At 42.9% G+C, this 23,909-nt stretch overlaps 1 protein-coding gene across 4 annotated transcripts in view; it reads left to right on the top strand.

Annotated features, from left to right (window-relative positions):
* Positions 1 to 23,909, top strand: part of DMD (dystrophin) — a 2,362,317-nt gene that overhangs the window by 2,229,070 nt on the left and 109,338 nt on the right. The window lies entirely within an intron of this gene.

Below are 23,909 nucleotides of genomic sequence, written 5' to 3'. Positions count from 1 at the left end.
TGTTGAGGGTTGGTGAGGACATTGTTCTTTGAAAATCTACTCCAGAGTTTTGAAGAAACACCTGATTTATTGCCATTATATTAAGGGTATATTAAGTACCATACATTGTAGAATGAGAAATTTGAATCTCATTTTATTGCCAATGGGAAAACATCGTTGAATCTTTAAAAGAGAGAGATGATGAAGTCTGTGTTCTGTTTTTAGGTATAAGAATTTGATGGGATAGTTTCAGGATGTTTGGAGAGGGAGTGATTAGTTAATTTATTTTGTTTTGCTTTGTGATATTTGAGATGCTGAGGGTCTTAAGATAGCAGTGGGAGAAAGAAAAGGGGAGCATGACTCCAGAAGGTTTCTTCCCAAGGTAGAATTGCCTGAAAGTAGTTTTAGGTTGGGTGAGTTAAAAAAAAAAAAAGAATTATGATGCCTTCTAGATTTTCAGCCTGGTAACACGGCGAATAGTGATACCATTGAACAAAAAAGAGGAATTGAAAATTGAGGCAATAGGAAATAGATCTGAAATTTATTGATTTTATATACTTATGGATTTGTTTATATGGTTCATATTTTTATAAAATTTATTTTAGGTCCTGGTTCATTTGATTGGAGTGCCATCCCATGCACTGGAAGGTTTGATTCCTGGTTAGGGCACATACCTAGGTTGCAGGCTCCATCCCTGGTAGGGGCGCGTACTGGAGGCAACCAATGTCTCTCTCTCTCTCTCTCTCTCTCTCTCTCTCTCTCTCTCTCTCTCTCTGTCACTCTCCCTCTCCCTTCCTCCCTAAGATCAATAAAAAATTATTTTAGGATGCTTATATAAATGTGTGAACTTCCATACCATATGCATGTATTTCTCATTAATCTTATCAAAAGCCCATGAAGTATATTATCTCCATAGTGCAGATGAAGCTCAAAGAAAATGGGTAATTTGCTCGGATAGCAGAGCTGAGATTTAAATGTACTTTACACTCCTAAACCAGTGATTTAGCCCCTGAGCTAAACTTTCTTCCTGGAAGTGACAGTGGCTTTTGAAGAGGAAATATCCTGGAGCCATTTGAAAAGGAAAACAAAAGAAATATTTTAGAATAATCAACATGATAAAAAGATTCCTTATATTTTAAAAAAAGATTTTTAAATTGCTTTTTAGAGAGAGAGAGAGAGAGAGAGAGAGAGAGAAACATCGATGTGAGAACAAAATATTAATATGTTGCCTCCTGCATGCCCCTTACTGGGGATCATGCACGCAACCTGAGCATGTGCCCTGCCGGCAACCTTTTGGTGCATAAGATGTCGCCCAACCAACTGAGCTACACTGGCCAGGGCAAGATCGCTTGTATTTTTATTACATTTTATATATGAAATGATAGGGACAAGGTAAGGTCCCTAACTTTTACTGAGCCAAAGTATATATCCTGGACATATTTCTCCTAGGAGCTTTTATGATACAATATCTCATGTAGCCTTCACAGCAGCCTTTGGACCAAGTACTGTTATTGATCCCTTTACACATGATGAAACTGAACCTTAAGGTTTAGAGAAGTTAAGGTTCCCTGCCCAAGCGCACCGGGAGACTGCATCATGATTGTGAGGAGTGGCTTTAGTGTCACATTTGAGTATGTGTGCGTTTTCTTTTTATTTGAGAGAAAGGAAAGGAGAGAGAAAGAGAGAAACATTGGTTTGTTGTTCCACTTGTTTATGCATTCTTTGGTTGCTTATATGTGCCCTGATTGGAGATTAAACCCACAACCTGCATTGCAACTACGCTTCAACTAACTGAACCATCTGGTCAGGTCAAACAGATTTGAATTTTAATCCTTAGGCCTTTGGTTTATTTGTCTGTAAGATGGGACTGAAATAACAGTATCAGAGTTGGGGACATTATATGAGAATTTGTGTATTTATCACTAACATCCAGTAAGCATCCAATAAATAAGAGCCATTATTAGTGTTCTTCTATTGCAGAGTCATAACTTAGAACCAATCAATTTTCCATCTTTATTCATCAGTTTTTCCATTACACAGTAATATTCTTCTGGAAGATGGTGGATGAGGCAAACAATTTGGAAGAAATCACACACAGAGGGAAGTTTGATCAGAAGATAGATTTAATACTCAGTCATTTTTTAAAATTTAATATTTGTACATGATTTTCAAAGAAAAAAGAGGGTAGTATGAAAAGTAAGTCTCCCTCTCAGCCCTGATGTCAGTCCTCAGAGGCAATTAAATAGTGTAGTTCCTATGTTTCTTTCTGTAGATATTTTATGCATATGCAAGCAAATGTGAATATAAATAAGCTCATTTTTACACATTGATCATATAATAAACACGATGCTCTGTTCTTTGATGTCATCACCTTTTATATAATTAAACTAAAGCCTTTTTTTCTGAAGAGTAACAATCTGACAAATTGTGAATGAAAAGTTACTATCTTGCAGAGTTATGTTAATATTTTTATGAGATGTAAACATATAAATAAATGTACGAAGTTTATAATTAGCAATCAGTAGCCTTTAAGTCAAGTTCAAAACTATAAATGCTAACTGGTTCTCATGACTTCCAAAAAAAACCCATTATTACTAAATAGGGATATTAAGATTATCGTCAAAAGTACGGAGAGGATGAACTCCTTTATATGCTGACACATTTAAGGGAGTGTCTGGACTTGGCTTCTTAATTCAGGATTTGGACTGCTGACGCTCTTTAAAAGAAATTTCACATCCTCTCTTCCCGACTTCCTCATAATACACACTTCACTTCAGAGCAATCATGACTTTCTATGTTAAGGTGGTTAAGAGTCTTGAAAATTTAAGATCCCAAAGTCTCAAAACTACTCCAACGAATGAATTAGGCCTTGCTTGCTTCTGGGAAAATGTATTTTCCAGATTTAATGTGATATCAAATACTTGTCAAGGTTAAAGAAATTCGTGGTCTCTCTGTTCAGATTGCGAGCAGGTGGGAGCCCTTAAGCCAAAAGAGTATTTTTGAAGCCCCACTTAGAATGAGCCTTTGTATTTGGTTCTCTGACTCTGGCAAGGAAGGGACACTGTCATAGGGGTGTTAAATGTTCTTACAATGAAATAAAACAACATAATACATAAAACATAAAACAAGGCAGCCCAGCCAAAGTGGCTCAGTTGGCTGGAGCATTGTCTCATACACCAAAAGGCTGTGAGTTTGATTCCCAGTTAAAGCACATACCTGGGTTGCAGATTCAGTCCCCTGTGGTCAGCATGTACAGGAGGCAACCTATGATGTTTTCCTCCCTCCCCCCTCCCTCTTTCTCTCTCCCACCCGCTCCCCTCCCCCTCTCCCTTCTTCTCCCTCTGCCTCTCTATCTCTGCCCCTCTCTCTTTCCCTTCCTCTCTCTAAGCATGTCCTCCAGTGAGGATTCAAACAAACAAAAGAAGGTGGAGGAATGTGCAGGACAATGATGCTTCTGGTTTATGTGAAAAATTTTTGGCACTTGCCTCTTTAAGAGAGTTCCTCATCTACTCTATTAATTCAACTAAAGCAACCCTTTTTCTTTCCAGGGAAGAAAAAAAAAAGATAGAAAGAGAAAGACTTTGCTTCTAGGCCTTGTTTTTCTTCTAACTGACTAGGGAACCCAGGACAAGGTAGTTAGAACTTTCTAGTCCTTTTTTTCATTTGGAAAAGGAAGATTTAGAATGAGAGATTTCTAGTTGTAAGATGCTATAATATCACTTTTTATTTGATAAAATTATGTGTTTATTTAAATCCCCAAAGAATACCCATAAGGAGTAGTTAGAGATAAGTTAAAGCTGCCTAAAGAATTTAATTCCTTGTTGCCCAGTAACTGTTAAATCCCTCAGCAGTCAGGCGAGAACCACATTCCTGCCTTGAGACAAGATTTAGTCCTTTCAGAACTTATCCTCCGGCTATGTTCCAAAAGTTTATTTGTAAGTTATTTGCTTACAGCTTGGAATAAAATGTGTTATAAATGGTAGTTAGGTCCCCAAATCACAGAATCTTATTTAACCCTTAGAGTGTCTGGTACCTGCACTTTATGAATAGAACGTGACTACATGCTCTATGGGAACAAAATGCTTTGTGGATGTAAGTTCACATTGCTGTGCTTGATTCCTTTACTCCCAGGGCTTTTCTGGATAAGAAGAACTGGGCATTTAATTATAAGAAATCTTGTTACCTTCCTGGTCACCCCACCACCCACTGGCCTGTCAGCTTCCCTTTGTGTTCCATATTTTTCTTTGTGTGAAGGTGTCCATGATCTCTCAGCTCTGCCACCCCACCCTCAGCCCCTGCCCTGATTCATGGTCCTTCTGAGGGCACTGCGCATCACTGTCGTGCTGGTTGGAGTTACCAACACACTGAGCACACAAAGACCCATTTCTCCTCTAGCTGAGGAGTGGGAAGGGCATCAAGGGCTGTGGGTATCAGGAAGATTTGGCCTTGAATCCAGGCTCAGGGATGCAACCTTAAGGAAGTTACTAAACATCTCTGAGCCTCATTTTACTTACGTTGAATGAGGCTGGTAATACGGAAGGCAGGGCACTGTGTATTCATCAGGTACATGCAGCATCTGGCTGTGGTGCTCAGTGAATGTTAGCACTCCTTTTGTTATTGGCCTGCCTCGTCTGTTTTTCTCTTAAACTATATAGGGAATACTCAGATACAAAAAGGGCTAAAGGCCTGGCCTTCATGGCTCAGTGGCTGAGCATAGACATACGAACCAGAAGGCCACGGTTCGATTCCCAGTCAGGGCACATGCCTGGGTTGCAGGCTCGATCCCCAGTGTGGGGTGTGCAGGAGGCAGCCGATAATGGTTCTCTCTCAACATTGATGTTTCTCTCCCTCTCCTTTCCTCTCTCTGAAATCAATAAAAATATGTTTTATAAAAACACACAAAAAGGGCTAAAACAAGATTTATCTACATTTAAAAAAAGAAGGCTGCTTTAAGTTTGTCCCAACGATTTCTGTGGAGGAGTCTGAGGGGAATAAAGGATGGATCAGATCCAGTGAAACCTAAGATGAGAGTAGGAGTCAATCCCAAAGGTAGGATGGAGGAAGCTCTAGACATTACAATTAAAAGGAGAAAGGGAAAACTCATTCCTGTGGATTCAGGGCCATTCGTGAGCTGTACAGATGTGCCTGTTTCTTGGATTGAACCCTCAAACTGGTCACGTGAGAGAGGACATGCCTTATTTCAAGCAACTTCCAAGTACAACATAGTTTTGAGGTGATAAAGAAAAGTCTTTTCTTAGTAACACTGATACTTTCCTTTTCTTGATTCAAATGATTTGCCCAGACACCTGCACGCGTGAATGTGGATTCATCCATCAAATTGGTCTATGTCATGGGACAAAGCAGCCCATTATCGAATGAAAAGCTCCTGCCATTGATTAATTTTTTAACAGCTGCAGCTGCTGAGTGATTGGTCTTTTTTAAAAGAATGATTTACATATTAGCATCTTTATCAGTATCTAATCACTAGTATCTAGTCTCCAGAAGATTTAACACTAAAAAAAAAATTCTGTCACATGCTGCATTTTTATAAATGTCACACTACTCCTAGGCTTCTGGATGCATGGGCAGTTTGAGTCATATCACCTGCCCGCCCCCAGAGTGTATGAAACACAGAAATGGAGCACATTTTACTGTATTTGAATTGTGTACTATCTTGGACTAATTATTCACACTTAAGGATTTAACTGATTTTCTTCTTCCACCTTTCAATCAATAATCTACAACAATAAAAACATAATATGCAAATTAGACCAGATGTCCTTCAGACGACCTACCGATTGTAGCTGGGGCTGTGAGGGAAGCCCAGGTCCCGGGTGCCAGAGGGAAGCCAGTGGGGGAAGGAAGGCCTACTCTTGCACAAATTACGTGCATGGGGCCTTTAGTCAACAATAAAAACCTAAACAATTTCTTTTCCCTAATAATATTAAAGTGTGATTTTAGCATAAGGCAGAAATGTTGCAAAAAAGTTTTTTGCTAGACGGTTAATTTGCTTTTTCCATGGTAATTATGGTCATATTTCCACTGATGTTCATTTTGACATCCATTTTATTCATAGTGGTATTAAGGGGAATGGATACTGGGGGGAGTGTAGAGGTTGGGGCCTAGAAAAATGGAATGGGGAGGACAGAGGATGCCAATCATTTTCAATCAGAATCTAAAACTCATGCTGTCAGATAAAAGATTTAGAAATCTTAATTCGAGTTTTAAAACTTCTGAATAATTGAAACTTACCAAAACTTTAAAAAAAATAACATTTATTTTAAGAGCTATGAGTAAGGAAAGGTACTACTTGTCTTTAAGGATATTTTGCATTAATGAAGAGATAAAAATTATGTTTAAAGAGTTAATGAAAAATTAGTTAGCCATAAGGGTTCATACATAGGTAGACATTAATTTCCAGAGAAATAACTTGTATATTTAAAAATTCTTATGTCTGGGAGAATCAAACTTGTGTACATCTCATTCAAAACAAAAGTCTAGTTAAAGTGTCTGCAGATCTATTTATGTCTAGAATAGGGCCTTATCCAGATAAGCCCTGTTAAAAAAACAAAATTCAGCTTAGTAAATTTTAAAGATCTTACAGGTTTATTCAACGACTCATGAATCAGGCAGCATACCATCTAGCAGATGTAAAAGAGCTCTAAGGTGCTGTATAAAATGAAAGACTTTTACAGGCAGAAGGGAGCAGGAACAAGGAAGTTATACCAAGCAAAACACAGATTGGCTATTACAAGGTCACTTTCCTTTAAGGCAGGGGTGGGGAACCTTTTTTCTGCCAACGGCCATTTGGATATTTATAACATTCGAGGGCCATATAAAATTATCAACTTAAAAATTAGCCTGCTATATTTGGTCAAACATTTAATTAACTCACCTCTAATGCCTTGGCAGGCCTAGACCAAATGATTTTGCCGGCCTTATAAGGCCCTCGGGCTGAACATTCCCCACCCCTGTTTTAGGGGACGATGAGGAAAGTACCACCTCACTAGTGCTAATCAGGTGATTCCTGATTGCCAGGTTTAAGATTCCATTTCTGGGAGAGCAGAAACTGTAATTAGGTTAATTCTTGGTTTTGGTGATGTGGGGCTTAGCATAAGTGACTCCATTTTGGGCCTGCGGTCTTGTTTTATTTTTACAAATCTTTATTGTTGAAACTATTACAGATGTCCCCTGTTGTCTTGTTTTTAACAGTCCTCTATTATTATAACACTAGAAGCCCGGTGCACGAAATTTGTGCATGGCGGGGGGGTTGTCCCTCAGCCCAGCCTGTACCCTCTTCAATCTGGGACCCGTCAAGGAATGTCCGACTGCCCGTTTAGGCCCGATCCCACCAGGGGATCGGGCCTAAACGGGGAGTCGGACATCCCTCTCACAATCCAGGACTGCTGGCTCCCAACTGCTTGCCTGCCTGCCTTCCTGATTGCCCCTAACCGCTTCTGCCTGCCAGCCTGATCACCCCCTAACCACTCCGCTGCCAGCCTGGTTGATGCTTAACTGCTCCCCTGCCAGCCTGTTTGCCCCCAACTTCCCTCCTCTGCCAGCCTGGTCACCCCTAACTTCCCTCTCCTGCAGGGTTGATCACCTCCAACTGCCCTCCCTTGCAAGCCTGGTCCCTCACAACTGCCCTCCCTTGCAGGCCGGGTGCCTCCCAACTGCCCTCTCCTGCTGGCCATCTTGTGGCGGCCATCTTGTGTCCACATGGGGGCAGGATCTTTGACCACATGGGGGCAGCTATATTGTGTGTTGCAGTGATGATCAATCTGTATATTACTCTTTTATTAGATAGGATAGAGGCCTGGTGCACGGGTGGGGGCCAGCTGGTTTGCCCTGAAGGGTGTCACAGATAAGGGTGGGGGTTCCCTTGGGGTGTGGGGCGGCCTGAGCGAGGGGCCTGTGGTGGTTTGCAGGCCGGCCACGCCTCCTGGCAACCCAAGGGGAGGGCCTGGTATCTGGAATTTATTTTCCTTCTACAATTGAAACTTTGTAGCCTGGGGCGGCAGCCATTTCTGTGGCAGTTAATTCACCTTCTACAATTGAAACTTTGTAGCCTTAAGCGGGTGGGCCCGGCCAGGGTGTGCGGAAAGCTTTGCTTCCCCTGTTGCCGCCGGCAACCCTGGCCTGCTCTCTCAAGCTCCATTCTGCCGCCATTTGTTTGAATTTGTTTACCTTCTATAATTGAAACTTTGTAGCTTGAGTGGAGGCTTAGGCCTGCAACGGCTATGGAAAGCTTGGCTTGCTCTGTTACCTGGGAAACCTTGCTCTCTGTGGCTGTAGCCATCTTGGATTGGGGTTAATTTGCATACTCACCCTGATTGGCTGGTGGGCTTGGCTTGGCTGGTGGGTGTGGCTTATGTAGCGGAGTGATGGTTAATTTGCATATTACCATTTTATTATAGAGGATTGTCTTAAACATTAAACCGTCAAACTGTCCTGCATCAGTGTCACCATCTCATAGCAAAGAGGGGGAACTCTGATCTAACATGTCCTTTACTGCTAACTTTTTCTCCCTCCGCCCTAAAGAAGATTGCAGGGAATGAATGGATGGATGGGTGGATGATGCTCTCTATTTGGTATTCCACATTTTGTTGATTATAACCCAACTAACATGTCAATTAGATATACATTGTGCTGCAAGCAATAAAACATCTGACCAACTATATCAACCAGATAAGGGCTATTGTTTTTTTGTATAACAAGAAGTCTGGAAACAGTGGCGAGCTAAGGGAGAGTTAGTTCCCTGATGCTATGAGAGCTCCGGGCCAGTGTCACGCTATATCATCTTTAGAGAGTGACATTTGACCTCATGGTTCCATGCTGACTGCTGCCCCTCTGGCAGGAAGGAGAAAGTGTAACTGGACAACCAGTGGATCCAGGCTGCCCGTCACTACTTGAACCAATTCAGCAGAGACAGGGTTGAATCATATATGAGCCTTTATTCCAATAATGCAGGCAGTGTGGGAGAGCAGCAGGTCACCCACAAAAATCTACTCTGTAGCCCACCATAAACCAGCTACTTATATAGGGTAAGGCAAGGATTACGTGGGGAAGTAGGGATTACAGGCCTGGGGAAGTAGGCTATGCAGGCTGGGGTGGGACTTCTTGAATGAGAATGGACCGCACTCCAAGGTTGACTCCCAGGTCCCCAGGCCATACAACTTCCAGCCAGGTTAGAATGTCCTTTCTTTAACCAGAACAAGGTATTCAGGATTAGCAGAGCATGACTAATATTTCCCATATCCAAAGCTAGTCCCCACTATTCTATTTTTGCCCCTAACAAAAGGACCTTCTCCCTCAGAGGCTCTTTGTCTTTCAGTTTGGAAAAGTAAACCCTTTCTTACAGATAGAGTCTCAAGCATTAGCCAAAACTGTGTCCACCTGGCTGCCCCTGGCTGGATTAACCCTTTGCACTCACTTGCTTTTTTCTTGATTCCTTTATTCTAATGCTAACCCTGTCGAGTCACACGCGACATCTGAGTGCAAAAGGTTAAAGTATTGCAATCCTACAGCCTTTGCAGTAGAGAAAGGCCAGGGAGAAAGAATTTGAAAATGGTGTTGAGTAAACCAACCTAGAGAATCTGCCACAATGAAACACACAGGAGTCATCTTTCTCACTGATAAGCATTCCATTTGATTTATCTTTTTTTCTCTCTTTTATTCCAACTTCTTTATATATTGGGAAAGTCTTGATATCTTTGTTATGTGTATTTCAAAAAAGAAGCCCAAGCTCAGACCGTAAGGGGTAAGCAAGAGAATAATTAGCAATGGGAATTATTATTTGATGAAAAATCAGATGTAGAATCAATGTTATCATTAGCTTAAACTTGGTAAAAGTAGATAGGCTCCTTTCAGAATGTCATTTGATTCAAACCACATTTATTGAGTACCAACATTTATTGCCCTAAACACAACACAATCTCTTCAGAGGGACTCATTTCCTTTTCTCATCTTTTCTTCCTCAAATATAATGAAAATGATTAGGCTGCTTCTAATTAGTCATATCATTCCTTTTTATCACGATTGCTATAGATTTTGTTTATTTTTATTTATTGAGTAATTAAATTAACCTTTAAACCTTTGCAGACTAACGTAGAAATTAATCACTAGTTTCATAAATAACATGGCTTATATGAAAATTTTTCAGTTCATTAATCTTAAAAATGTGCATCGGAATACAGTTCACATCATGTTGGAAGCTACTTTTGTGTTAGAGATGCAAAAATACATGGTGTCTATTTACATTATGTTTGTGTAAGTATATAAGTGTGCTCATTGTGGATGAAAAGGGACCACATACTAAACCTGACAAGCTCAGGGGAGGCCTGCATGGCAGCCTTACACATTCAGAGACCTAAGGTAACCACATAGAATGGTCTCAACATAAAAATTCCTTACTAAGCCTGGCTGGGTGTGGCTCAGTGGTTGAGCGTCAACCTATGAACCAGGAGGTCATGGTTCAATCCCCTGTGGGATGTGCAGGAGGCAGCTGATCAATGATTCTCTGTTATCATTGACTAGAGGCCTGGTGCATGAAATTCGTGCACTTGGGAGGTGGGGTCTTTCAGCCCAGCCTGCGCCCTCTCACAGGCTGGCTCTCACAGTCTGGGAGCCTCTGGGGTATGTCTGGCTGATGGCTCCCACCTCTGCTGCTGCGCATGCCAGCCTGTGAGCCTGGCTTCTGGCTGAGCGGCACGCCCCCTGTGGGAGCACACTGACCATCAGGAAGCAGCTCCTGTGTTGAGCGTCTGCTCCCTGGTGGTCAGTGTGTGTCATAGCGACTGATCCTTCCGCCGTTCATTCAATTTGCATATTAGCCTTTTATTATATAGGAAGGATGTTTCTCTCCCTCTCTGAAATCAATAAAAATATATTTAAAAAATACTGAATAATTCTTTTTAAAAAATTCCTAACTAAAAGTGGGCCATGGCGGGTAGCCACATCCTAGGCCTGTAGCTTTTTGACTTTTTGCATCTAAGATAACGTACCCTTGGAATGTCAGAGCAACCTACCCCTTTCTTGGACCTCTCAGGGTACACCCACTGCACCAGAGCATAAGACCACAGAACCCTCATTGTTATCTTGTTCCCAAAATGCCATCTCTGTGTTCTATAAATGTTAATTGTTAACTGTCCTGTATCCACCAATGTCAAAGAAATATTTGTCTCTCTCTTTTACTCTTTATGCAATCTCAGAGATTTTCCCCCTTTGCTTTCTACCTGCCTCCCTAATCTACCACTGATGACTTTCATGTAACACCCCTTACATCGCCTTTGATTGTAATGTATAAAACAAGGGGCAAAACTGCCATTCTCTGGAGCATTTTCTCAATCCCTTCAGACTTTGCATCCCAGCAGTTGTCCTCAGTTTGGCTCAAATAAACTCATAATAAAAATTCCCTACAGGTTTGGACATTTCTTATGTCGACATCATGTAACCAGAGTTTTCTATGTGTATATTGCTGGGCACATCACACCCAGGACATATGTACTGATTTTGTGTGCCTGAACATTTTATCTTGGTTTTCCCCATTTTTTGAAGCCTGAATCTTTAACCCCTCCTCGAGTTAGTACACAGTTAGGCCCATAATGGATGCTTTGATAAATATTAATTGACGATTTTTAAAATGTATAAGTAATTGGCATTTAGTGAAATGTAGTCAGAAAACTGATCAGGGGTTTTGGTTCTGTCTTCCCATCCATTCTTGTACTGGAAATGTAGGTGGATTATGACAGTGTTTTTGGTGGCACAATCATTTAGTTTGATTGCATTAGCAAAAGGTGGAGCACAAAGAATTAATAGCCGGAAAGTTTTTGGAAAATCCAGTTAGAACTGTTTCCATAGAGTAATTTGAGTGAAAGCCAGATAATAGCTAGTTATTGGAGGAACTCCACAGTAAGAGCTTTGACAAGGACCAGAAAAAGAGTGTAACTGAAGGGTAAATGTAAAATTTGGGAGAGAATAAGGAAGTGGTCTGGCTGAGGCCAGAATCTAAAAAGAAATGCCTCCTGGGGCTAAATTGGTCATTTAAATGACTGAAGGTGGAAGGGTGGGAACTGGGACAACTTGAAAAGCTTCTGTTAGTGCTGAAGGGGCCTCAGGTTTTCCTCTTGTCATTTGAGAAAAGCAAGACAATGGGAAATCTCCAGATTTTAACTATTGGCAAATCATTCATCAATTTTAAACACCATCATGTGAGCCAAGACCAGTCAAACCAACAAAAACAAAAAAACCAGTCTACAGACTAATTTCAGCCAGTTTGTGACCTCTGCTCTGTGGTTACTAGAGAAATAATGGAAGGAGATCAGAGTTTTAGGTAAAAGATCATATGTTGAAATCTTGGGAGATAAGGGTGGAGAAACAAGTAAACTGAGAAGGTGAGGGAGGCCAGGGTAGGAATGCTGGAATTTAGGGAGATCTTGTTGAGCTGTTTTAAAACTTGAAAATGACAAAGGTGAGGCTGGCATTAAAGGAAATGAGGAAATTTACTGCTGTTTTGTTTTCATCATTAAAGTAGGTTTTCCACAAACTCCCCCAACTATGAGAAAGGATGCTAGATTTGAAATAGGTAGCATCATCTATATTACAAAGAAAGTATTCTTTTCCATTACAAAAATATATATGTATACTAGAGGCCCGGTGCACGAAATTTGTGCACGGGAGGCGGGGCAGGGGGGTGGGGCGGGCGGGTGTATGTGTCCCTCAGCCCAGCCTGCACCCTCTCCAATCTGGGACCCTCACAATCCAGGACTGCTGGCTCCCAAACACTCGCCTGCCTGCCTGCCTGATTGCCCCTAACCACTTCTGCCTGCCAACCTGATCACCCCCTAACCACTCCCCTGCCAGCCTGATCAATGCCTAACTGCTCCCCTGCCAGTCCAATTGCCCCTAATTGCCCTCCCCTGCCGGCCTGGTACCCCCAACTGCCCTCCCCTGCAGGCCTGGTCCCCCCCAGCTGCCCTCCCCTGCAGGCCTGGTCCCCCCTAACTTCCCTCCCCTGAATGCCCGGTCACCCCTAACTGCCCTCCCCTGCAGGCCTAGTCCCTCCCAACTGCCCTCCCCTGCTGGCCATCTTGTGGCGGCCATCTTGTGTCCACCTGGGGGTGGCCATCTTTGACCACATGGGGGCAGCCACCTTGTGTTGGAGTGACGGTCAATTTGCATATTACCCTTTTATTAGATAGGATATTGGGACAAGATTTTTATTTTATTATTATTATTTTTAATTACTTTATTGATTAAGGTATCACATATTTGTCATCAACTCCCTACCCCCGTTCCCTTCCCAAACCCCCCCACACGCATGCCCCCCTCCCCCTGTTGTCCGTGATCACTGGTTAGGCTCATATGCAAGCACACAAGTCCTTTGGTTGATCTATCTCCCTTGTCCCCACCCTCCCCTACCTTCCCTCTGAGGTCTGACAGTCTGATCAATGCTGTTCTTGCTCTTCAGTCTATGTTGTTCATCTTTTCCCCTAGATGAGTGAGCTCATGTGATACTAGGAATACACTTATAGGAACTGAAAATGAGACAAGCAATAATAGTTATGCTGAGAGGCAAATGAATCAGTCTATAGTGAGTTTCTTTCTGGGCCAACAGTTCTTTTGAGTCCCGGTTTCTATGTCCAACAGTTGTTTATGTGTACATAACAGCAATGATATTTCAGTTCTGGATGGTGGACAAATGGTGGTATTGCAGGTCCGACCCTCTCTAGTTTGGTCCTGGGCAATCTGCAGTGACGCATATCTGCTGACTGCTAGTATGGCAAGGCATCGTCAGCGTCTTCCATCTCTGGACTGTTTCTCTTCTGACTTCATGGCTGGAGCACTTCTGTCAATTCCTCTCTGTTGCAGGAATCCACATGGTCTCGGAGTTGTTTTCTGAAAATATACAAACATATTCTCGACCAAAAGTTAATAAAGGAATATTTTCTATAAATTTGACTTGCGATCCTTTTTCATTTTTTTTCCCAAATGATTTTCCTTTGGCTTGTTTTGACACCATGTATGTTTTACCTGGGTGTCTTGCTGTTAGCATTACAAATGAAAGTTAATTTTCTAAAGTAAAAATTTTCTAGATGTAATTTATTTGCAGGATATTTTTCCTTACATGATATTCTTATACTATCCCCCCTTTTTTGGTTTAAATATTGAGAGGCTTTTGGAAATTTTATGCTGTAATCTTGATAGCTTTTAAATTTTACTTTTTTGCACTAAAATGTGACTGCTTTAGGTTCATTATATGTTACGCAATTTTACCATGAGATGGACTACCAATAAAAATTTTAGTTAACACTTTAGTAACAGCTTTTTTGTCCAGTACAATTGATTTTTCTAGAGTATTTGCTTATTTTGATTGGCCAATTTAAATTAGTCTGAAAACTTGACTACTATTTTACTGTCAAATTTAATACTCTAACAACCATCTTGTTTTACCCTGTAATTATTAGTGGAGAGGATTATTTGCCTTCTTGAGTAGGCCCTGAGCATTCCTGGTGCTAGGCTGGATTTAGATATCTTAGACCCCAGTTCCCCGGATCATGGGTGCAAGACATCTCCATCAAGTCTTGTTGCAGTGAGAGGGCATCTGCTGTCGGCCAAGTCTCTGTTACCTGGGTCCCAATTTGAGCTGGGCATGTGAAGCTGAGCAGCCATGGGGGCAGGAGATCTCCTTCAGCAGGGGTGAGGGTTCAGGCCCCTGCAAACTTGGGGGGGTGAAGGTCTGTGCCCCACCTCTGTTGACCCCCAAGTTCTCTCCTGATGGCCCCTATGCGACTGTGCCTGTCTTAGGTTGTTCCTTCCCTGAGGAATCTTACCCGTCTCTGGCTAACCAGCCATCCTCCGGGGCCAAGCAGGGTGATGTGAGGTTTGGTTCTGTCTCCTTGGTCGCCTATGCCCCCATGGCCTCCACACCCAGCACCTGCCTTGGGATCCCCTCGCCTGCTGGCAGGGTCCCAGCACTGATCACATATCTTGTGGAACCCAGGTTTCTTCTCCAAAGAGGCCCAGCTCACCCCACTGGGCGAGAGACAGATCCATGGTAGCAGCCATCACGAGGTTTCAACCTTGGCATGAACAGAAGCTCAGGCAACAGCTGTGGACAATTGGATTGTGAGAAGCAGGTCCCTCTTGGCCAAAAGGGCAAGAGGGGCCAATTTAGAATGCTCAGGTGCCTTCCCAGGGGGCCCTCTACATAGTGGAAGGGATTAAACCCTTTCATGTCCTTTATATTTTTATTGATTTCTGAGAGGAAGGGGGGTAGATAGAAACATCAATGATCGGTTGTCTCCTGCACACCCCACACTGGAGATTGAGCCCGAAACCCAGGCATGTGCCTTGATCAGATGGGAACCGTGACCTCCTGGTTCATGTGTTGGAGCTCAAACACTGAGTCATGCCTGCTGGGCAGGGCACAGATTTTTCAAAATGATTTGTGAATTCAGTTATATGAAAACCTGTGCACAGGTATAAAACTTAAGTCACATTTGATCATTTTAAATGCCTCCCCTTTCTTATAAGGAGTAAAAATTAAACACTCTCTGCCCTAGAGAATCAGGAATGTGTTCACTTCTGAAGAGGGGGAGGGTAAGACTGGTTAATTCATGAAGTGTAGAATAGAGTTGAAGGGGACTGGCCTAAGCTTGTTAAGTTCTGCTAGTTCTGCCAGTAGTTGAGTGGCCCTTTTGTGGCATTGATGAACACAGCAGAGCAGTGTCTGAAGGTTCTGAGTCAAAGAAAGGGAATCATATTGTTCATCCCAGTCACGAGAGTGGACTGTGTGGCTTGACTGTACGTCTCTTGTCGAGAGGGAGACAGGAAGGAATGAGCATTGGCTTGATTTGGTATGGTTATAATTGGAGCTTGAAGAAGTTGACAAGTAAGGCTGGTCAGAGTTTAAGGGCCAATGTAGTGACCTTGCTGATTAAAGTTCCTTCTAATGATAAGGATGGAAAATAAGGACTTGCGAAGGTAGAAGAGCTTTTGCAATGAGTTGATGGCAGGAGAAAAAAAAAGGCAGACTAAATATGGAGTTTGGGAGTAGGCAATGAAGATAAGGATTTTGCAGTGTGTGCTTTCAATATGTGGTGGCACTTAATCCCTCTGTTTCCAGTGCCTTATCTAACTAACACTCCTAGGCTTAGTTGCTTCTGATGCCCGAATGTCTGGTGCAGCTTCTCCTGAGATTAAACCTCCAGCCTTTTGTCAGGGTGAAGCAGGAGGTGGCTGGGGTGCTTGGCTGTGTGGGGTGCTGGAGAAGGTGTTTAGGGCTCTAACGAATCACAACCAACCTTGTATTTTCAGCCACATCACAGCCTTCAGAGGAACCCAGAGCTTCTAATTTCTGAGACTTGTTGGCTATATAGATTAGTATGCTTCTTTAAAAAAATTTTTTTTATTGATTTCAGAGAGGAAGGGAAAGGGAGAGAGAGAAACATCAATGATGAGAGAGGATCATTGATTGGCTGCCTCCTGCACGTCCCCTACTGGGCATAGGGGGTAGAGTTCTTATGATAGCCTGAGAAAAAGAATTTTCTGAGACTCACACAGGAGAATGAGTGATTTTTATTTGCATGGAATTACGTCCCTTGGTTTCCAAAGTTCCATTTCCCTTAGTCCAGTAATAGAAGAAGTGTAGCTGGGGATTCAGGAGAGCTAGAAGCAAAGCCAGTGTCCAGAGTTTCTTTTCCATGTTGCATTTGAGTCTGGTGTAGTATCAGGCTAGTTGCAGTCCATTGTTTGTGGGGGTCCACATGGCCATGAGCTACATGGGAGAATGCCAGGAAGCCAAATGTGAACCATGAGCCAAGTGTGCCAAGATGAACCAAGAGCACAAGAGTGCGAGCTCCTTTGTTTAGTGGGTTAAGTATCCCAAACCTTTGTAGGCTTGCAGTGGCACGCCCATTCTGGCCAATGACCTCTGTTCCCAGGTGTGACTGACAGCAAGCACCTTCACTAGTCCCCCCAACTTTACTGGGCATGCGTATATCTTCCATTTGTCCAGTCCCTTTCCCCAATGTTTTGCAGGGAGCATGCCTTTAATATCTGGCCTTCCCTTTGCTTCTTTCCTACTATTAATAAGTAGAGGCCTGGTGCACGAAATTCATGCACAGGTAGGGTCCCTAGGTTGGGCCAGCGATCAGGGCTGACTGGGACCTTCCAGCTGCTGGCTGGGGCTTTCCTTCGTTCCAAACCACCCCCTGGTGGTCAGCACACATCAAAGCTAGCAATTGAACTCTTGGTCTCCTGGTCAAACTCCCGAGGGGACACTTTGCATATTAGCCTTTTATATATATAATTTTTTAAAATATTTTTATTGATTTCAGAGAGGAAGGGAGAGGGGAGAGAGAGGCAGAAACATCAATGATGAGAGACAATCATTGATCAGCGGCCTCCTGCATGCCCCACACTGGGAATTGAGCCCACAACCCAGGCATATGCCCTGACCTGGAATCAAACTGTGACTTCCCCGTTCATAGGCGAATGCTCAACCACTGGGCCATGCCGCCTGGGCTAATGAGTTTTATTTTTCTTAATATTGTCTAAATTTTCCCATGACTTTATTTCTTTATTATTTTTTTAATATATTTTATTGATTTCAGAGAGGAAGGGAGAAGGAGAGCGAAATATAAACATCAATGATGAGAGAGAATCATTGATCAGCTGCCTCCTGCAAGCCCCACACTGGGGATTGAACCTGCAACCTGGGCATATGCCCTGACTGGGAATCAAACTGGTGACTTCTTGGTTCTTGAGTCGATGCTCAATTGCTGAGCCACACCCGGGCAGGCTCCCATGACTTTAAATGCTGGTTTTCACTATTTTTGTAAGAGCATATCCAACACGTGTAGATTTATGACTAAATAAATGAGGTCACTTCTCTTTTCTGGTGATTTGATACCTTCCCCCACTACCTTCCATAGAGTGAAATTAAAAACTGTAAAACAGAAATATTTACCAAAGTCAAGAGAAATTCATAGGCTAAACAGAGGGAAAACCCTATTACTTGTTTTGTGCCTCAAAGTAAAAGTCAAATGGACCATTACTTCAGTAACTAGCTGGTGATTCAACTTGAAAGGGTAGATGGCCTATATTTGCCCTTGTTCCTTAAGTTTCTAGATTTCTCTATTTTTAGGCTAGAAGCAGCCCGGATAAAAGAATTCAAGTCATTAAGAGGAATATATAGTTCAGCATTTTTATCCTTCTGAAGTATGCTTTCTATCAGCTGCCATGGAAACCTTGTGTAACTTGTTTCTTGGAGAGTCTCACTCCTTAAGTTCCGGTTGTGAGAGCGAGTGAGCTCATTACAACTTGGATCAGAGTCCTGGAAAGGCAGTTCCCAGGGAAAGTGGAGTCCAGCCTCCCATGGGGGCTGGGGCTTGGGGGAGGGTTAGCTTTATTCTGTGTGCATACTTTAGCTACAAGGTCAGCTCCAGCCTTATCCCAGGACAATGTCACATTGTCCGCAGCTGTACCACATCTTGAGGTTTCTGTCTGCATCCTACACATTTTCACAAGGCAGAGACTTATCTCTTCCAGCTGTAAGCCAGAGGGAGTGGTGCTACAGATTCCTAGCAACACATGCAGACTCAAACAACACAGATGGTTAACTCCCTTGAGTAGGGCTTTTAGGGCACCAGAACTCCATTGCAATTCACTGATGGTGACTGGATATATATTTGTATAGCTTCTGTTGCAGTATGATGAAAACTAGGCATTTTTCCTGCTACTTTTTTCTGGTAATTCTGAATCAGGATTCTGGTGCATAGAAAACTCGTGGCAGAAGGCTTATTCTCTGCAGTGGGTTGGGGGTATGCCGAAAAAGGTGTCAGGGAAGATTAACTTGAGGCAGAATGTGCCACAATTAGGACTTGGAAGGGAAGCAAGTTTGAACTGCTTTAGGAAAGCTAAGAACACTGCTAGAGCTGGAATGTTCCAGATGCTTGTCTTTGATAGTATTCCACTGTGAACCCACACCCTGAAAGAATCTGATCATCCTTGCCTCTCCCATTTGGATCTCTAGTTCCTGGAATTTGCCAATTCTTCATATGAACTGTGAGATTTGGACAGGACAGAGCTTCTGTGACCTCATTTAGACCATTTGTTCTGAATTCTGAATAGAACCAGGAAAATTGGAAAGCAGAGAAGAATTGGGGTCAGAAGAGAGATATTACTTTATGAAAGAAGGAAGATAGTAGGAAACTAGACCAATGAGTTAAGAGGCAATTAAAAAGGAGGATTAAAGAGAAAGTTTTAGCCTGTATCTTCTGCCAAGATGTTTGATTGGCACATAGTTCATGCTCCACGCTTTTATATAAGTAAAAGAATGAAAGGAAATTTGGAGTTGGAGGCCTAGTCCCTGGAAACTGCTACAGGCTGATGTTAAAGGAAAAGTGATCTGTTCTTGATTAAAAAGTGCATTTTTGTGTCTCTATGTTGCTTATTTTATAAAGAGCCAAAGGGGATCATTTATAACTGTGCGAGAAGGAATTCTGCACTAGGAAGTATAGGGAAAGTGTGGTAATATTGGTGAATGGTATTAACACCAGTCTGGAAGGGGGATCAGGAATTAAGTTTCTCATGCATTACTACCACAAGGCAGCTCATACCATGAGTTAGCTGAGACCACCCAAAAAGATAAGCAATAATGACTGAGGAAAAGAGACAAAGGAAGAAGCATGGGTCTTGGGGAGAGGGACCCAGGTAAATCAAGTTCTACTCACCAGAGAACAAGGTCCAGGGAAAAGTTAATTCACTTCAAAGAGAAGGAAATCTGTAGCCTTTTAAGATACCTTTAGACAATTTATTGAATATCTTTTATTGGTGTTCATCATAAATAAGAGAACCACAAACATATTCCAGAAGTGAGTTTTTGGTCTAATTGACTATAATAGTCCTATCTAATAAAAGAGCAATATGCAAATTAACCAGCACTCCACTACACCCACAAGCCACGCCCACCAGCCAATCAGGAGTGAGTATGCAAATTAACCCCAACCAAGATGGCTTTGGCCACTGAGAGCAGGAGGGAGGCTTGGGTTTCCCCGGCAATGAAGGAAGCCAAGCTTTCTGCACACCCTGGCCAGCCCAGGCTTCCACTTAAGGCTACAAAGTTTCAATTATAGAAGATAAATAAATGCCAACAGAAATGGCTGCTGCCTCGGAGGGAGCAGAAGGCTTGGCTCCACTCCAGGCTACAAAGTTTCAATTGTAGAAGATAAATAGATCCCAGATACCAGGGCCTCCGCTTGGGTCGCCGGGGGGCATGGCTGGCCTGCAAACCACAACAGGTCCCTTGCCCAGGCCACCCCACGCCCCAAAGGAACCTCCACCCTGATCCGGGACACCCTTCAGGGCAAACCAGCTGGCCCCCACCTATGCACCAGGCCTCTATCCTATCTAATAAAAGACCAATATGCAAATTGACCATCACTCCAACACACAATATGGCCGCCCCATGTGGTCAAAGATGGCCACCCCCATGTGGACACAAGATGGCCGCCACAAGATGGCCAGCAGGGGAGGGAAGTTGAGAGGGACCAGGTCTGCAAGGGAGGGCAGTTGTGGGCGATCAGGCCAGCAGGGGAGGGCAGTTGAGAGGGACCAGGCCTGCAAGGGAGGGCAATTGTAGGCAATTAGGCCAGCAGGGGAGGGCAGTTGGGAGGGACCAGGCCTGCAAGGGAGGGCAGTTGGGGGCAATCAAGCCTGCAGGGGAGGGCAGTTAGGGGTGACCAGGCCAGCAAAGGAGAGAAGTTGGGGCCAAACAGGCTGGCAGGGGAGTGGTTAGGGGGTGATCAGGCTGGCAACCAGAAGCGGTTAGGGGCAATCAGGAAGGCAGGCAGGTGAGCAGTTGGGAGCCAGCAGTCCTGGATTGTGAGAGGGATGTCCGACTGCCCGTTGAGGCCCGATCATCCCTGGAGGGGTCCCAGATTGGAGAGGGTGCAGGCTGGGCTGAGGGACACTGCCCCCCCCCGTGCACGAATTTCATGCACCGGGCCTCTAGTCATTAACCCTTTGCACTCGCTTGCTTTTATCTCGATTCCTTTATTCTAATGCTAACCGTGTCAAGTCACACTCGACATCTGAGTGCAAAAGGTTAAATAATCTTCTAAAGGCCCACAAAATGGAATGTAGACAGATCCAACTACAGTAGACAACACAGATCTATCTATATGGAGGTTATACTTGTACTTTAACATGGAACAAGAGCCTTTATTAAAATGTACAATTAAAGACTTGACTTCACTAGAAGGTCCATATGAATCACCTGGGAAATCTTGTTAAAATGTTGATTTCGATTCATAGATCCCGGTAGGGCCTGAGATTCTGTATTTCTAACAAGCTCCAAAGAGATACTGATGCTGTTGGTCCTCGAATCACACTTTGGGTTATAAAGACCCACAAGGTTACAGGGTTCTGTTTGGTAGGTGTTGGTAGCCACCCGTGGCTAGGCGTAGATAAGGGCTGTCCTCTGATCCATCTTGGATGCCAGTTTGTAATGAAAACAAGTCTCAGAGCAAACTCGGTCACATGGGAACATTTATTAGCCACAGGGCGCAAAACAATCTTAAAACCTGTGCCAAAGGTACAATGAAGTCACAGCTCTGCCTTTTGGCCTCACAATCCACACCTCTAACCACATAGTGGTTCTCAAAGTGTGATCCCCCGACATCAGCAGCAGCATCTCCTGGAAACATGTTAGACATGCAGGTTCTCAGGCCCTCCCAAGACCTAATGAATCCAAAAATCTGGGAGTAAGCAGGGCCTGGGAATCTGTATGTTTAATACTCCTCCACATTATTCTGGTATAAGACTCAAATTGGAGAACCCCTGCTATAACAGCAGGATTCTGTGAACCATCTAATTGAATTCAGGCAACCAAGAATCCAATGAACCACAGTTGGACATTTTGGAGTCCGACCTAGAGCACCATTTCTAAAGGTGGGGGCCTACTAGACTCTTCTCACACTTAAGGACGGGGATGGTTCTAAACCTTTTCATATAGTCTTCCTATTTTGCAAACCACTAATACCACCAATGCAAGCCCATCTAACATTAATTAGGATAATTAATGCTATCCCTGATGTAATAGGAGCTAAATATAGCTGAAGCACTTCCAGTGGCCGCCTCTAGAGTGAGGCTTTTTGATTAATTGCTAGCCAACCACCCCTGGAGTGTGCATTCTTGATTAAAACAACTGACCACCTCTGCAGTGTAGCTTAACACGTTAAGCATCCAGTCAGTCACCGGTGACTGACACTATACTTTCCGTCTGGAAGACAAAACAGGCTGGGCGCTTAACGTGTTAACCTAACACACACATACGTCATATTGTATTGTCTGTGTGATTTTTTTTTTAATTTTTAAAATCTGCTTTATTAAGGCATAGTTTAAACACAATCAAATGCACTCATTCTAAGCGTACAGTTTGAGGTTTTGTTTTTGACATATTTTTATTGATTTTTAGAGACAACGGGAGAGGGGAAAAGAGAAACATTGATGTGAGAGCAAAACATCCATTGGCTGCCTCCTGCATGTCCCCTACCTGGCATTGAGCCTGCAACCCCGGCATATGCCTTTACTGGGAATCGAACCAGCAACCTTTCACTGTGGGGACAACGCTCAACCAACTGAGCCACTCTAGCCAGGGCTACAGTTTGACTTTTGGCAAATGTATACACTCGTGTAACCTCCCCACCAACCAAGATATATAACATTTCAATCACCTAAAAAATACCTTTGTGTTCCTTGTGGCCAGTTACCTAACTCCATATCACACTAGGCTACCATCTATCTGCCTTCTATCACTATAGGTGAGATTTGCCTATTCTAGAATTTAATAAAAATAGAATCAACCACTATTTATTCTTTGTTTTTGGCTTCTTTTACCCAGCACTGTGTTTTTCAGATCATTTAACATTATTGCATGATTAGTAGTTACTTCTTTTTTATTGCTGAGTAGTATCCCATTGTATGACTATACCATGATTTGTTTATTCATTCTTCTATTGGTTTGTTTCCAGTTCGGGGCTATTATGGGCATTCATGTACACATCTTTTTGTGGACATGTACTTATTTCTTTTCAGTAAACATCTAGGAGTAAAATAGTTGGTTATAAGATAGATACATGTTTAATTTCATAAATAGCTAAACTAGTCATACTGTTTTTCATTCACACCAGCAACTGTATGAGAATTCCAGTTGCTTCACATCCTTACCAACATTTAGTATTGTCAGTCTTTTTTATTTATATTTTTACGCTGAATATTTAAAAGTAAATTACAGACATTGTTTTTCTTCCCCATAATTTCAATTCAGGTTTTTATGTTTGGTCTCTGCAAAAGCAATAAAGCTAATAATGTTGACCCAAGTGATTTGGATATGGGTTAAATCAGTGGTCGGCAAACTGCGGCTCGCGAGCCACATGCGGCTCTTTGGCCCCTCGAGTGTGGCTCTTCCACAAAATACCACGGCCTGGGCGAGTCTATTTTGAAGAAGTGGTGTTAGAAGAAGTTTAAGTTTAAAAAATTTGGCTCTCAAAAGAAATTTCAATCGTTGTACTGTTGATATTTCGCTCTGTTGACTAATGAGTTTGCCGACCACTGGGTTAAATTATTTCCCTTTTCTAACCCCCAATTAGAATTGGTTTTGTGCCCAGCTGGTGTGGCTTAGTAGTTGAGCATCAACTCATGCACCAAGAGGTCGCTGGTTCAATTTCTGGTCAGGGCACATGCCAGGGTTGTGGGCTCGATCCCCAGCAGGGGGTGTGCAGGAGGCAGCCAATCGATGTTGATGTTTCTCTCTCATCCATGTTTCTATCTCTCTTTCCCTTTCCCTTCTTCTCTAAAAAAATCAATTAAAACATTAAAAAAAGAATCGGTTTTGTGGGTGCAATTGATTATGGCAGTCATGCTTG

This window comes from Cnephaeus nilssonii, assembly GCF_951640355.1.
Source record: "Cnephaeus nilssonii genome assembly, chromosome: X".
Classification (NCBI taxonomy): Eukaryota; Metazoa; Chordata; class Mammalia; order Chiroptera; family Vespertilionidae; genus Cnephaeus; species Cnephaeus nilssonii.
Note: the sequence above shows the minus strand (reverse complement) of the source record. Positions and strands in the feature narration are given on the sequence as shown.